General features: G+C 40.1%; 1 long non-coding RNA gene across 1 annotated transcript; it reads left to right on the top strand.

The window, feature by feature from the left end:
- Nucleotides 1-1,039: 1,039 nt before the first annotated feature.
- On the top strand, nucleotides 1,040-4,859 carry LOC107077507 (uncharacterized). Its single transcript, XR_001478524.2, has 3 exons — nucleotides 1,040-1,424; nucleotides 3,424-3,524; nucleotides 4,499-4,859. It is a non-coding gene; the product is annotated as an uncharacterized lncRNA (long non-coding RNA).
- Nucleotides 4,860-15,990: the final 11,131 nt, after the last annotated feature.

Genomic DNA, 15,990 nt, shown 5'->3' with positions numbered 1-15,990 from the left:
ATATGAAAAATTAAGGCCATTAATTCCCAGCACAGATCAAACAGGGTGGAGGCAGGGAGCAGGCAGCAGGAGGAAGACTTCAATGGCATTAAGCCCCCTAAAGAGTTCTGACTGAAAGCACAGTGTGGAGTAATAATAATTGCTTACACTTACAGTATATAGCATTTTCCTGGACACTCCTCTCAAAGTGCTTTACAGGTAATGGGGATTCCCCTCCACCACCACCAGTGTGCAGCCCCACCTGGATGATGCAATGGCAGCCATAGTGCGCCAGTACACTCCCCACACACCAGGGATCAGTGGGGAGGAAAACAGAGTGATGAAGACAATTCATGGTGATTATTAGGAAGCCATGATTAGTAAAAGACAACGGGAAATTTGGCCAGGACGCCGAGGTAACACCCCTACTCTTTTCAAGAAACACCCTGGGATTTTAAATAATCACAAAGAGTCAGGACCTCGGTTTTACATCTCATCCGAAGGACAGAATATTTTTACAGTATGGTGCCCCCATCACTATACATGGGGCATTAGGACCCACATAGACTGTGAGGCTGGAAAATGGTTCTCATGTGCAAAGGCTTATTCAATGCATAATGGTGAATAGTTTGTTGTAATGCATTTACTGTATAGTCATCTGAAAGCCCTTAGGTAAAGTCTTATAAACTGCCTGTAATGTATCTGTCCACAGATAACAACACAGAAAAGACACAAAAGGCATCCAGTAGGACTTAACTTTTGCTTCAAAAACTTGTTCTCAAAAACACCATCAAATGCACTGTATTTACACTACGGTATGTAAAGTGTATTCCTAATTTAACATCTCAGAATTGGACATGTACAACTAGCCCAGATCACCCTGTAGACTTTTTTGTGTTTTATAATAAAGGCCCTCACTGTGGATGAACTGCCGGCCACTAAGAGCATCTTCAACTTTTCAGCTGTTCAAAGCTCATAACTGGAGAACACTAGCAACAGAAAATAAAAACCAAGAAAAACAGCCTCTAATCATTATTTAAAGCCAGCATCCTGACAGAAAGTCTACAGCTGTGCTGCCTATCCCCGTGGAAGCCACAGACAGATAACAGGGATCATCTGCGAAATGGAACCGTAGTGCTGAAAAAAAAACTATTGTACTTCAATTTGGAAATCACTCAGAGAGAAAAGGTGTGCGTGGGGGAGGTGTTGTTTTCCAAAATTGGATTTTGCATTTTAGGATACTCCTGTGGGTCTGCTTGCACTGGATGCAAGGGAAGGAATAGGAATACATTCTGGAAATTGTGGCTGCAAACACAAGCCTACGAAGCTCCAGTTTTGTTTGTTTTTTGTTGCAATGCCTTTCTGCCAGAGGGCTACAGTAATATGCGGGAATGCTGTGAAAGGAGTCCTGGGCTTTCCGAGGTGCCACGGCAGCTGTCCCACAGGTAAAATCATAAGCTGCACAAGCATTTGCATGCAATCTCTTGTGGCCCTGGAGTGACAGCTGATGTGTGAGTGTTTGCAGAGGTTATTTCCTCAGGTCTGTGAATGTGCGTAACAAGCCGATGTTCAATTCCTATGGCGAAGACCCACTTGTCACACTGGATGGCTTTATGTTTCCTGCTCCCAAACGATCTTACAGCAAATGGATAATGCCATAAGCTCATGGTTTATGCATTTTCAAGGTGAGACCAGAGAAAGCCAAAGGACAGGCTTTTTAAGGGTGAGTGAACCTTCTTAAAGCCTGTGAAGGGTCATCAGTATCAGAGGGAATGACGCACCAGCAGAAGCATGGATTGAGAACAGCAAAAATTCTCCCCCTAAGGTATATGCTTCATGTCCAAGTCTTTTTAATTCACACTTGTGGCATGGGTGTTATCTTCTACATATGGCTCAGACGTAATCCACGTCTTATAAGAACATAATATATATGTCTTCTAGCCTCTTTTTTGAATTTAGAATGGATGGTGGAATATTCTTATTTTTTATGTAATGTATGTGCACTCAGATGGGCAAACATTTCATTCTATGATCCTCCAGCAGGAATTCACAATAACAAGAAATTGTTTCAGGATTATACAAAGATGAGCAACAGCATTCTTTGTCGAAACCACCCCCTGTTTTCACACCAAATGTAAAATGGCCAGACATGCACAAATGCCTTGTGGAAAACAACTGAAACATACTTTACTCTGAGCAAGATGGTGGTGTCGAAATCCACAGCTCTGTTGTATAGTCTCTCCTCACACATCTACACGCTGTGACTCCCCTGCGCCATTCTGTGGCCTTGTTTCACAAAGCCACCAGTAACTGGGGTCTCCAGAGACCACTCACCTGACACTGGTCAGCCTTACCGGTGAGGCTGACAAACAGACATGAAAGACCAATTCAGTCTCAACAGTGTGTTCAGAAACAGCTAGTCATCATGTGGGTTTCCTCTGGGTGCTCCAGCTTCCTCACACAATCCAAAGACATGCTGGTAGGTTAATTGGTCTCTTGGAAAACTGAACCTGGTGTGAGTGCGTATGTTTGTGGGTCTGTGTGTCTGCCCAGTGAAGAACTGGCATCCCATCCAGGGTGCATACTGACTTGTCCTGGCAAGCAACAGTACAGACACCAGCTCCACCACAACACTGAATTGGAAGCGATTAGAAATTAGATTGATGGGTGTAAATGGGAAAAACATGAAAAGCATCAATTACTCAGGAACTGGAGCTGCAGTGTTTTGTCCCTCTCCTGCACATCTTTTAACTTAGATTTTCTATAGCTGCCAAACATTCACAATTCTTGTTATATTAAGTACCGAATTATGTACAAATAAAGAAGAACTAATAAACCTCATTAAAAGAAAAAAAAGCGCCATGATGCATCAAACATCTTGAACAACCCCTGAAGGATGTTCCTTTTCTTTGCTTCTTTTAGAAAGATTATCTTTTTTTTTTTTTTTTTAGTCTTTGTGTCATCCCAGTCCTTTGTATTCTGACGGAAGCTTCTGCTACAAGGTCTCCCCTGGAGATAGAGGGGCAGACGGAACAAGTTTGTTTCCAATAGCGATTGGCATGCCGCCTTGGCCAAAGGAATTAGCTGGGGACTTGGAAAAAAATTCACACCGCCGTTCCTGTTAATTACGGCTCAGAGCTATTTAAATACACCTAATTAGCTCAAATGCAAAGCAGATCATTAGATGAAAGCTGTTTGCTCCCTATAGGGGCCGCAGATAGTAACATTAAAAAGGGCAACACAACTTTCCATCTGTACCACTGCACATGACAAACAGCACTGAGGGTTATGTTGATTTGTTCGCTTCCTTCAACTTCTATGGGATTTTTTTGTTATTGATTTGCATTTGGTAAACACAGTTCAAAATGATTCTCTGATCCACTGAAAGACCTACTGTATGACCTGTCTTCCCGGACTAATATAGATACATTTTGTTTATTCCAGCTGCAGATGCAAACAGCAAGTTCAAGGGAGGGCACAGGAAGAAAATAAAATATATTGAATCAAAACAAAAGCAAGCTGTCCTTAAGTCACAATTTCAAAAGGTATGAGGCTAGGTATGTTCAGCAAAATGCTTTTGATTGGACAAATTACTGATTTGAAATTTGCTGTTCAGGTGATCTAACTAATGCTTTATAATTATCTAAGTGAGCTTAAATTTATAAATGTGGACCAGATATAGTTTCATGGCTATTTATTTTTATTTACGCATTACTCTTGTAATCTTTTTTAATGTCACATAAGGCCTGGAACATGTCATTCGTGTAACTCCAAACTGGAGAAAAACAGGTCAGTTTGATCTCAAATTTAGGGAAACAGCATTATTTTAGAATGGCCCTCCATCACAGCATTTTGCTAATTTTCTGTTGGGTGTTTGTCAACCAGAGGAAAGCTCTTACTAGCAGTGTTACATTTACATTATAAGAGAATAACGTTGGAGACATTACAGCTATGTAACTTTGTTGATTCACAAAAACCTTCCACATTCACTACAAATACTGTTTAATAGTATGGTGTGTGATATGGATTTATGTCTGAAGCAACATTTTCGAAAGCATTCTGCATGTACAACAATTGACTTTCTATGTGTATATTCATGTATTGTACGTAACAGTTATGAATTTGTCCTGCTGAGCTCTACTGAAACACCTGTACTGTACCTCATGTTTCCTAACCTGCCTATGTTTGCTACAAACCACAAAGAATATGACACCAGCTCCTGTACAGCAGTACTGTCTGGGACATACATGGAACACAGCCTACAAGGAAACCTGATAACAGAAAGGCAAAACATCAGTATGAGGAGTATACAGTACCTTCCTGTCAGTAAAACAGTCAGTTTCATTTGATGTTCCAGATACAGCTGTGCAAAAGTCATAGATGTTTTGTATTGTTCTACTGTTTTCACTCTGCATAAAAAAGGAAAAAACATCTACTGCAGTTTTAACCATGTTGTTTTAAGATGAACAGTTTATTATTATAGATGTGTATTTTGATGTACAATAAGCTGCCTTTTTAGCGTTATAGATGTGAAGAGACGTACGAATGATGTTGGTGATGAGGAATATCTGACAACGAGTCAACAAAAGCTGTTTGTTCCCTGCAGGAGCTGCAAATAGCAACATGACATTCCAGTTGTACTTAAGCAAAGGACAGAAAGGAAAAATCAAATTAGAGTTGATTGGTAAGTGTGATGGATAAGCTATCACTACAACATGCCATTATTGACTGTCCTTGTATATTTTACCTTGAATTGTGATGATGGTTTTGAAGACTCTGATTATTGTGAATTAAAGATGTTGTGATTCTTCTGAGATGATGGAAAATGCTGTAAAATAGTACATGTATAAAACAAAAATATAGCAATGTTTTTTAGACAATTTACTAGTGTACATTAGAACTTACAGTAAATAATTTGTTTGTGAGTGAGTTCTAAAAATGTCCACAGTTGCAGAGGCTCTAATGGATCTGGGCACATGACAAGCTCTATCACCCATTCTGAGAAGCCTGATCTTAGGTAGAATAAGACCAGAACCATCAGATTTCAGATTAAATGTTAGACTGTTCTCACGCAGTGAATCTTTACAGTAACCTGGAGCTGGACCTATAGTGCCATATATGTAAACACCTGAACAAATTCTAAAATTCACAGGCAGTTATAAGCTGAAGAAGAGCAAGTTTAATAGCGAAAAACCTGCATGTGACAAGCTTGGGTTCTTCAACTTCAATCAAATTTATTAGAATAAAAACATAGGTATCACAGTGCTGGGGCTCTGGGTTCAATTCCTGGAGTGCTCTCTGTATGGAGTTTGTATGTACGTGGGTTTCCTCTGGGTCCTCCAGTTTCCTCCCTCAGTCCAAAAACGTACTGGTCAGTTGGCTTCTGGAAACAACTGACCCTGGTGTGAGTATGCGTGTTTGGATCTGTGTGTGCCCAGGGACGCACTGGGATCCCACCCAGGGCGTATCCTGCCATGATCCTGCTGCTTGTCAGTCTAGGCTCTGCCTCTCCCCACATTACCCTGTACTAGATGAATGTAGGCTTTGAGAAAATAGTTTATGTTTAATACGAGTTCATATTGTAACTCATGATTCTACTTAAAATGTCTATGTCTTTTACACAGTGTGGGAAGAGCAGTCCACGGTGTATATGGAAATCTTGCCTGTGGAAAATATACACTAGCCTTTTTTAAGGCGTTTTTAAAGTCACTTCCATTTTTTCCTCCTCTGGAATCTGAAAGACCACATTTTTAGCGGTAAACCATCACAAATCGTATTCATACTGGTATTCAACACTGGACTCTAGCTTTTCCCAAGCAGCAGGAGCTGACAAGAGCAACTGCAGCCACACAGATCATGGAGTCTCTGCTCACATTGATAATGGAAGTTCCATTATGACAAGGCACAAAATACAGCACATTTCACATGGGTGCGTTTTCTTACAGATCAGCAGCAACTTGATAGTTATACATCCACCTGCTCCAGCAGTAAGGAGGTGGGAGTAGATTTATGGTTATTAATGTGCATCTTCCTTCAGTGACTTTGTGCTGCTGTAGTTGTTTCCTTAATGGGCCCTGAACCCAGGGAGACTGAGGCCATAAAGAACTTCAAAAGACACAGGTTTACGAGTAGCAGCCACACAATTCCACACACTGCGACTAAAACCATGACAACTGTTGAGGCCAATGCTCCCAGGGGCACACTCAGCATGCTTTTAACAGCTGAGGTGATGCTTTAGAGCTTTACACTCTGCAAATCTGTACACTTACTCCTTAATTAATTATTGACCATGCAATTAAGAACAAAAAAGCACAGCATGAAATGTTTGTCTAGGCCTATACCAACAGGTCATAGTGTTTGGTGAAAATAGGAAGAAAAAACACTCTCCTGGAAGCTAAATGGTATTGCAGTCCCAATCTTAGAACACCAACACAGTACTTTAAATACCACTGAGCCCTTAAACAACAAATAAGGAGATCCATTTTAACCCACTGCTAAGTTCTCTGGCCAGATCATCAATTTACAGAACATATATCTATCAATTTTGGGGTTCCCTTCCTTGGCCCATCCACTTATATGGACACCAGTAAAGGCTTATCAGGCACTCATATTCATATTCACAGATGATCACCACAGAGACGCCTGAACCTAATTTCTCCTTTCGAATAACTGTATCCTGAAAAAACTGCACTGTGGAACAATGACAATTGCTGCACTTGTCAGTGTCCACTAGAGCGACGGATCATCGTGTCTGCCACTTTTCACAGCAGCCAGGCCCTCAATCACCTGGGCTAATTGAGGTATGAAAGTGATCAGCTTGCTTGTTTTCATATTTTCTGCACTCAGTCCCTATCTCCCACAACCTGAGCACACAGAACATAAGCCAGTCGTGCTGATTAGGAGCTGGTTGTCTTATTTCTGACTAAACAGTTCTAGAGGGTGATCTGTTGATGATGAACAGACAGGAGTGGGAAGGACACAGTATCCAACATGCAGTTTTCTTTCTACTCAAGCCCAGTTGGTTACATTTCAGCCCACTTACTTGAATGAGTACAGTCCTAAAACTCACCCAAGAGCTCAGGGTTTATACCAGTTGCAAACCCCATTCAGCTTGTTAAGAGCTGAAAGTAAATTTTAAAAACATCCCAAGAAAGGAAAATCAAAATCAATGACTAGGACTAGGACTTCTGCTTTTTCATCACTATTTACAGTTGAAACCTGGTAATGAGAACCTTTTAAAGCTGATTGCAAAGGTTATGTATAGAGTATGCAAATTAATGTTTGTTACACATCCACCCAAAGACTTTCTGGGCTTCACAGTTACAACTGCCCCTTTGTCATAATCATCTCTTTTTTTGTGTGAATTACCAAGGTTAGCACAAATTAAAATGTAACTATTTAACACTGGGCTGCATCTCAAAATCCCATGGTGCTCTTACTATAATCAATTACACAAATTAGATCTCTCACAAAACAGGGACCTCAGTAAAACAAAGAAGCTTTTGCAGTGAAATGCTGTACTTACACATTAATACAGTATATTCAAACCAACTATATATATATACAGTAGCAGATGTTCAGATGCAGCAGCACTGTATCCAAAATAACTACAGATTGTGTACTGTAATAAGCAGGAATTTGGAAATAAACATGGTATAGTTTAACACATTTTTGAATATATATACTGTACACGGCTCTAATAGATGTATCTGTGTGTATGTATTTTTAAAAATCTGTTTAAAATGATCTTTTCATTTACTGGCATTCCAAAAGGAAGACAGCATGTGCCCACACACTGACACACGGGCCAGTATGCTAAGCTCACACCCACATACAGCCCCCAAGGATTCTAGGCTAAGCTGATCAGCAAACTGTCTCACTGTACATGATTGCCTATCAGCAGGACCACTGCTAATCTACAGGCCAGCCTGGCTAGAAAGAGCTGACAGATCACCCAACCAGGCTAATGTTCTGCACCACCAATTAGTGATGATGGACGTCAAATTAGGCAATTTAAAGCACAGCAAAAGTGTGCTACAGAGCCCCTTCCAGCGCATAAGCCGGAGAAGTGGTTGCTCATTCCATAGTAATTGTGTCTGACCGCCTTCCTCGGTGTCCAGTGTCCATCTCCAGGAGCCATGGCCTTCATGTTTAATCAGAATGACACCAGCTAGTCACTACACATGCTAGGCATTGCATGCGAGGATCTGCGTGCAACGTAAGGTATTCAGGTGGCTAAAAAATGTGCCAGTCACCCTCTCTGAGTTAACCCCGATGTGGTTTATTCACATTCACATCAGATCACTGTGCTTATGCTAAGTGACAGTCATGCTTGGGTGTCCATCTGCAGAGGCAGACTACAGGGAAAGCACGGGAAACAACAGCACATATTCTATCAAATTTGGTGCCTATTCTAGCTCAATCATCTCTCACTGTTGGGCTACAGTGTGAGACAAAATTCTTTTGTAAAGCTTGATACACACTCAGATTTCATCCATCCTGCCATTTTCCAATCGCTTTATTCAATATAGGATCACAGGGGAGCCGGAATTTATCCCAACAAGCAACAAGCACAAAGTAGTATGCACCTTGGATAGGACGCCATTGCAGTGCATACACACACACAAACACAAACACTCACACCAGGGCCAGTTTTCCCACAAACCAATTAACCTTCAGACTATGGGAGGAAACCGCAGTACCTTTAGGAAAGCCACACGAACAAGGACAGAAGAACCAGACATAAAGACTGCACCCCAGGTCCGGAATTGAACCCAGGAACCCAGCTCCGTGGGACAGCAATACTAAACACCAAGCCATTTTCCTGCCCACCCTCAGCTTTCAAATAAATGTAAATTGCGGTTGGCATGGATATACAAAATGTTATTTTCCATTAGAACCATTTTCCTCACTTAAAAGTGTATGTAGTATTTAAAGTGCTGTGCTGTGGGTGGATTCTTTAAATATTAGTCCAAGCCCACTACCTGATTTCTCTTTCTTTTCTACTGAGAGCCTCCAGGAATGTAAGTAATCAAACTGTGACTCAATATTTTATTTGTTTGACGTATTGGAAAAGACTAGAAGTAAGTAAAATTACAGTTGCCTTAATTAGGACTAAGTGAACTATTAAAGTGTGTAACTCTACTTAAAGCAAAGAAAGGAAACCTGCTCTCTCCTGACTCAGCTTCTAACAGGAAAATTGAAAGTCAAGAGGTTATCTCCATGGCTTTGTTCCTGCTTTATCTTGTAAGCGATTGGCTGCATCCCTCTTCCTCACTCGGGACTGGACACTAGTCACAGGCAGACCGGTGTCCCCTGACTGACAGACTCTCAGGGCTGCTGGGGAGAGGGGATCGCTCCCAAGCTACCCCCTTCCTCCAGTGTGTTCACAGGGACACCTGCAGTGGTGGCCATGAATGACTAGAACTATATTTTCATCCCCACCACCCTTTTCGTACATTGTGACACATGCTTTGCATTTTGCTTTAAAAAAACAACAAAGCATAGGAGCCCTCAGCCTTTTTTTTCTGGACACTGCACCAGTTCTAGCTATTCCTATAGCGCTTGTCAAACCAGCTACATGCCTGACAGCACAGTGACAAGTTTATTCCAATTTGAAACAACATCGCCCTGCGGTGATGCGTGAAGGGACTGGCAAGTCGTGCTGGCTTGTGTATGGTTCTCTAATGTAGGACGTTCAGTCCCTGCAGCATTCAGCTTCCTCTCTCTCTCTTTTTTCTTCCTTGCTCTAACAATGAAATTAGCTCAATTATACACTGTGGGCTGCTGTTGCTGCCACACGAGGAGTGGCTGGGATTCAGAACATATATAATGAGCCTTCTTGTTACCAAGACTGAGTCAGAGAAGTAACAACAAGAACACTGCTGCCTGTGATCTAGGAAGGCAGCTTCTCATTTGAGAGACTGCAAAAACTGGAAAGCTGATGATACAAAAGCCTTCTGATTAAACACCATGCTCACAAAATCCATACAATGGAAGAAATTGCTGCAGAGAACATTGCATTTTAAATACCTCTACAATTTATATTAGTCATTTAAGTGCCATGTTTCAAGAAAAAAAGTGTGCATATCAAGGTATAGAAAAAAAAAAGAAACAGAATATTTTACTGAAAATATTATGGGGCCATTCCTGCACAATTATGCCTGCTGTCAAAACGGTCACAGTTATTTGTTTGGATCTGTGTAGGGTTTTTTGTTCCCTTGCTGAACATTTGAACTTGTGAATGATTCCGAGCCAGTGAGAAAAGAACGGGCTGCAATATGAATGGCTGATTGCTTTCTGTAGTTTAGGACCTCGAACTCGTTTGATTTATTCAAGAGGTAACCTGCAATAAAAGGAACTATTATATTGCCTCACTGTTACTATTATTCTAATGTTTTTAATTGTTTAAGCCTTTGTTCAAAGGGCACCTGTTGCAGTGCATCAGGTTAGCAACCGGAAGATTTCTCTCTGAAGGCAGTCTTACTTCAGAGGTGCAGACCTGCGGTGTCTAAATGTTCTTTCTATAACGCTGAAGCAAGGAGTCATGCTGCCATTTTATTTAGCAATTGCATTTAAAAAAGAATTCTAAAGGCCCACTGCGTACTTAAAGACAGGAACTTCAAGGGCTAGAGAGTTAAACAAAAAAAAAAACACCTTTCCGGTTGCCAATACTGTTGTCACTTCCCACCAGTCACTGGCAGGCAGGATGCAAAGTATCTCATACTCACATTGTCTCAGATCTGATATTTACAGCAACACCGTACAAGTTGCCATTTTTCTTAATTCATAATGCAGTTAAAGCAATTGTACAATGCATCTATAAAATGTTTAAAGTGTTCATTAAATAAGTTATTGCATCTGTGTCATGATAGGCTCATCAATATTGAATACTGTTTTCCTAGCATCAATATTTTAGCAACTAGTCATACCTTTTTCATACACGCTTCTCATTTGCCATGTTTGTGTCTGATTTCTGTCTTCAAAGTGAATAATTATCACTGGTGTGAAAAGTTCCTACTTTCAGACGGCATTGAAGACCCTCACTGGACAAAATCCTTGCTCAGGATGCAAACTTAAAGGTGTAGACTGATTCCTGCTGTGATTAAATATTTTATGAATGTTTTCTAAATGGTACATTAGAGATACATAAAACTGGTCTAAAAATCTGACACTGACATACTGAACTAAAGCAGTTACCAACACCTCTTACGTCTACTAACTGTGCTCAACCAACATCTATGGGAACTAAAATAACTTCACACAAGACTCCCCATGTACCAATCCCCACATTCCATTAACAAAATTATTCATTTAATACTCAATTACATCCAATCAGTTAACTATTTACAAGAAAAGTCTTGTGGCCGCTTTTTGGTATCTAACCCTGTGTAAATTATTAGGGGTGATCTGTCACACCACTTACATCAGCTTTGCTTGGCACTTTCACCCCATGTTCTCGCAGGACAATAAATCTTCAACTAAATTCATTACTGAATTATGTGTGAAATTAAATCATGTGAAAGCAGACGAAGTCACCTTGGCACAGGGGTTGGCAATGCTGCCTCCCTGGGACAACTGGAGCACTGGGTTCAGTTCTGGACCTGGGGTGCTATCTGTGTGGAGTTTGCATGTTCTCCCCATATTCATGTAGGTTTTCCTTCAGGTGCTCTGATTTCTCACCACAAAATACACTAATAGGTTCATTGGCTTCTAGGAAAATTAGCCCTGGTGTGAGTGAGTGTTTGTGCCCAGAAAATGGATGAATGAGGAAGCAACAGCTTACTGAAGACTTGCATCATAGGTCGTCTATGGCAGGTAACATTTATAGACCCGGACAGCCCCCATTTCCCTAAATGCTTATTGTCTAATTTCTGTGTATCTGAGTATCATATGCATGTTAAAATATCATCTCATCTCCTGATTCAAGTACTAGAGCAATAAGAGTGTATTTCTACACATTGGATTTAAATGCACACTGTATTTGTTGTGTATTATATTAATATACCAATCTGTCTTTTAATCAAGTTCATTACAGCATTACTTTTTAAGTTCATTAAAAATACAATACATGGAACATATTCATCAGTGAGTATGTAAAAAAGTAAGAAACAGAAAAGTCACATTTAAAACGTAAAGATTCTTTTCACTGCATTTCCTAGCATTTAATTCTTGTTTTGCTCAATGTCCCATCCTAGTCTTTTCACAGAACATAACATGAATAAAACACAAAGCATAACAACAACAGAGCAGACACCAACACAGCAGTATTTGGTAACTATGCCTCCTGAGTCAGACACTTCTGCTGGAGGCAGATACTGTATGTACAGTAGCACCAATTACAATGGGGATTCCTTGAGGATCCTTAGTCTAACATGGCAGAGTTCTGTGGCTTCTGACAGGCCTGCTCAGCTGAATAAAATGCATCAAACAGTGTGGTAGTGAAGTCTATAAGTGTTGATTTCTACCCTGTTCCACTGTTCATACAGTGCACATACAATAGCTGCACAATTCAGCTGTAATTTGCTTCCACTGAACAATAGCAGCAATAGGGTCATGTCCATGCAGTATTAAAAGCGGGAAAAGAAACAGCATAAATTACTTCAAAAAGACCACAGTTCATTCCAGAAGTAACATTCTTTTCAGACACTTTAGAATTCAAAAGCTGCTGCTATGAGAGCATAAGTAAACAATTTTTAGCACTTCGTATAGGAGAAAGGCTTTGATCTGCAGATACTCAGAAAAAGTGGACAAATTCATCATCTGTTTTTTTTTTTTCTGAGACTTCACACTCCTAACAGTGGAGAATGAAGTTAAGCATACAGCTCACCTATCACATTTGGGAGCTGGGACATAGAAAATGCACTTGTTTTTCCACAAGGGATATTCAAGTTCTCTTTTTTTTTACTGCTTAGGTAGAAAAAATCATAAAATAAAAGTCTTTTTTGATTAAAATTCTTTAGCTTTCATATCCTCAGATCTATTGATTTCCCCATATCAAACATTTAACCATACCGGTATATATACAGTATATTAAACCCTAAACATCTGACAACCTTATTTCCTGGCTTTCTTTTTTATTGCCTCAATACCCCTGGCCCACGACTTTGCTGGGAATTTAAAGCGATAACACTCCATGAGTTATTTCAGCAGGGAGGAAGATTTATATGGTGTCTGAAATTTCATTTGGGAATGAATAATAAAGCAGAGGAAATGAATGTTAATCACAGGCTTTTCAGTGGCTCTGTCTATGTGGCAAATCTGATTTTTTGTTCCTTTTTTTTCTTAAATGCTCTATAAATCTGGAGCCACTTCCAAGTTCTGACTACTGATTTCCTTCTTAAAACTAATTTTAAAAAAAGGCTGAAAAATGAGAGCCGTATTGTAATTGAAACAGGAGTCAAAGGCTAGAAGACAGACAGCTGTGAGGCAGGCATCCTGATACCCTCTAAAAACCAGTCCTTGGCCAAAAGAAATTAGAATAAAGTAAAAGGCAACAGCCGTGGAAGATAGTTATTATTTATGCCAGCCCTCACATGATTTATGAGGAAAGGGAAAAGCTGTCCAAGTTATGGCAGGCCGTAAATATCAAAAAATGAAATGGGTATGTGTTCTTTGGGATAAACCATAAACAACACCAGAGAAAACCACCTGTGTACATAAAGCACTGATCCTCTCAATTAAACTTAAAGGTTCTTTACTGGAGTTGTTTATTGTCCTCTGCAAGGGACTTTGTGAGCATTGGCTAATGAATTTGATATATTCTTAAGATAAATAAAAATGATGGCCATTTTTCTTGTTGCTAATAAGGGGTTTTGGACACAATGTTCAGTACTGTGCTGCCCGGTTATTTAATTTCTAATTTTATTGTGAGAAATGTTTCTGCCACCAGCAATATTTTTATCAAGGTAAAAGGTTCTCGTTGTTTTGTGTTACGTCCCGGACTGTTTGTGTTAACTCCAGGCCTCATTTAATTGGAAATCATAACATATTGCAAGTGTTTCACATTTCTTTCTCAACAAAGTGTAAACAGTTTTTATTTATAAAAATACAGAAACTCTGAAAAATTATAACAGAAGGATTTATTCCAGCTGAAAGTACTGGGACAGCACTGGGATAGCATTGCTAAAGCACCTTGAGTCACTGGAACACATTTTGATGATGTCTGTAGTTATAAAGCTAAAAATTTAAAGAAGTGGTTTGATTCTTTGAAGTTTTAGTCTCAAGTCTCATTCATACACAAAAAGGCCAGTACTAATGCCCATCTCATGGCTCTAGAAGTCGATATCTAAATAAATCCTGAGCCTCATTAAGACTGTTCCTTAATACCACCAGGAACTCTATAACATCACTTGGTTGTTTGAGTCCCACACCTGCAATCTCTTCTTTATAAGACATTCTTTCTGTTCCTGTCAAGGAAGGCGTTAGGAGCAGCTGGTTGGACTAGACTGTAGGTAACTAGTGATTGGCATCCAAATCCCAAAGGAAAAGGCAAAAGTCAGCCATTGTACAGCACCCCTGGAGCAGTTGGGGTTAAGGGCCTTGCTCAGGAGCCCAACAGAGTAGGATTCCTCTACCAGCTGTGGGATTTGAACCGGCAACCTTCCAGCCACAGGCGCAGATCTTAGCCACAGAACCACCACTCTGCCCCGATTCTCAATAGTGAGGGGGAACTGAGTGGAGTGAGAGGGTATAAATAGGGAAGAGCATGAGGAATGACAATTGATTAATTAGTGCGCGGGTGTTAACGGTGAGAGGTGCTCATAGGAATGTGGTTTGTGACAGTTCCTGGCCCTGAACTTCTCAGAACCAGCTTTCCTAGGTTGCCTTTTTCAGCTCCATCTTCTCTGTTATAGCCTGGGCTGACTTTGTCAATACCTTTGGGAATTATGAATATATCCAGCATACTGTAAGTCCACTTTTTACCCAGGCTAAATGGATTTAATTGTTTTAATCCTTTTTCTACAGGATATCCCTGGTATTATTTTGGTCACTGGTCTCTGATCTCTTTCCAGTGCTACAATGAATTTTTGTTGAAACTTTAGGGTTGCAAATAACACTTTATAAATGCATAGAAAACAAACTTGTTAACACTAAAGCATCTATTATATGCTGTACAAGAACAAACAACAAGTTTCTTTTTAATAACTGTGCAATTAATCATCTGTGGTCAAGGCCTGCAAAGCTATAACAAGAGTTAAAACTTTAAAATGTTACCATCTTTTTGGTGTTATGACTGGAATTGACCACAACATTCTAGATAAGACAACTCATGGTTATCTTTCAACATTTATGTTCAAAAAGCTATTTCCTTATTATACCAGAAGAAAAAATCTACAAAGATCTTACAAGCCGGTCTGGCATCAAAATGCATTAGAGCCACATAAACTAGCAGCTGTGAAGCTACACTCACTGGTCAAAATATTAGGAATGATTAGTCAGGTGACTAAATTCTCAAAGTGACAGCCAATGTACTGTACTGTTGATCTAATGGGGATAATACAGACTTCCATCTCTTGAGCAGACTTCAGTCAAAAGATATACTAGTGGTAGATGAAGTGGAGGAAGTCTGTCATGGCACCCTTACTATCAGAAATATGCACTGAAGCTGATCATGCAAGAAGAGAGAGCTGGTCTGCAAATATTTCAAAAGCCTGTGGAATACATGACATGATCTGTTCACAATAAGCTTCCTGATACCAAAAGGCCATCACACTCTCTGCTGAAGATGCTAGGGTTCTGAATGTTTTGTCCACTGAGAGTTTAAGTTGCATTGCGACATTGCACTAAGACGATTCTCAATGCCATGTCTTTGCTAGCACATTTAGCTGGCAAATCTGGAAATGAGGCCAATGGAGTTAACGCACAATTCACAGAACATGCAACAAGTAAGCAGTGACATCAACAGAAAAGCAGGTGATGTGGACTGCTCTTTCAAGTGTGACAAACTGTTTATGTTCTGATTTGTTGTGATTGTAATCTGGTGTGACTTCTTATTTAAAGCAGCTGTCT

The sequence above is a fragment of the Lepisosteus oculatus genome, chromosome 11 (genome assembly GCF_040954835.1).
Source record: "Lepisosteus oculatus isolate fLepOcu1 chromosome 11, fLepOcu1.hap2, whole genome shotgun sequence".
NCBI lineage: Eukaryota > Metazoa > Chordata > Actinopteri > Semionotiformes > Lepisosteidae > Lepisosteus > Lepisosteus oculatus.
This window is presented reverse-complemented; position numbering and strand designations above follow the sequence as displayed.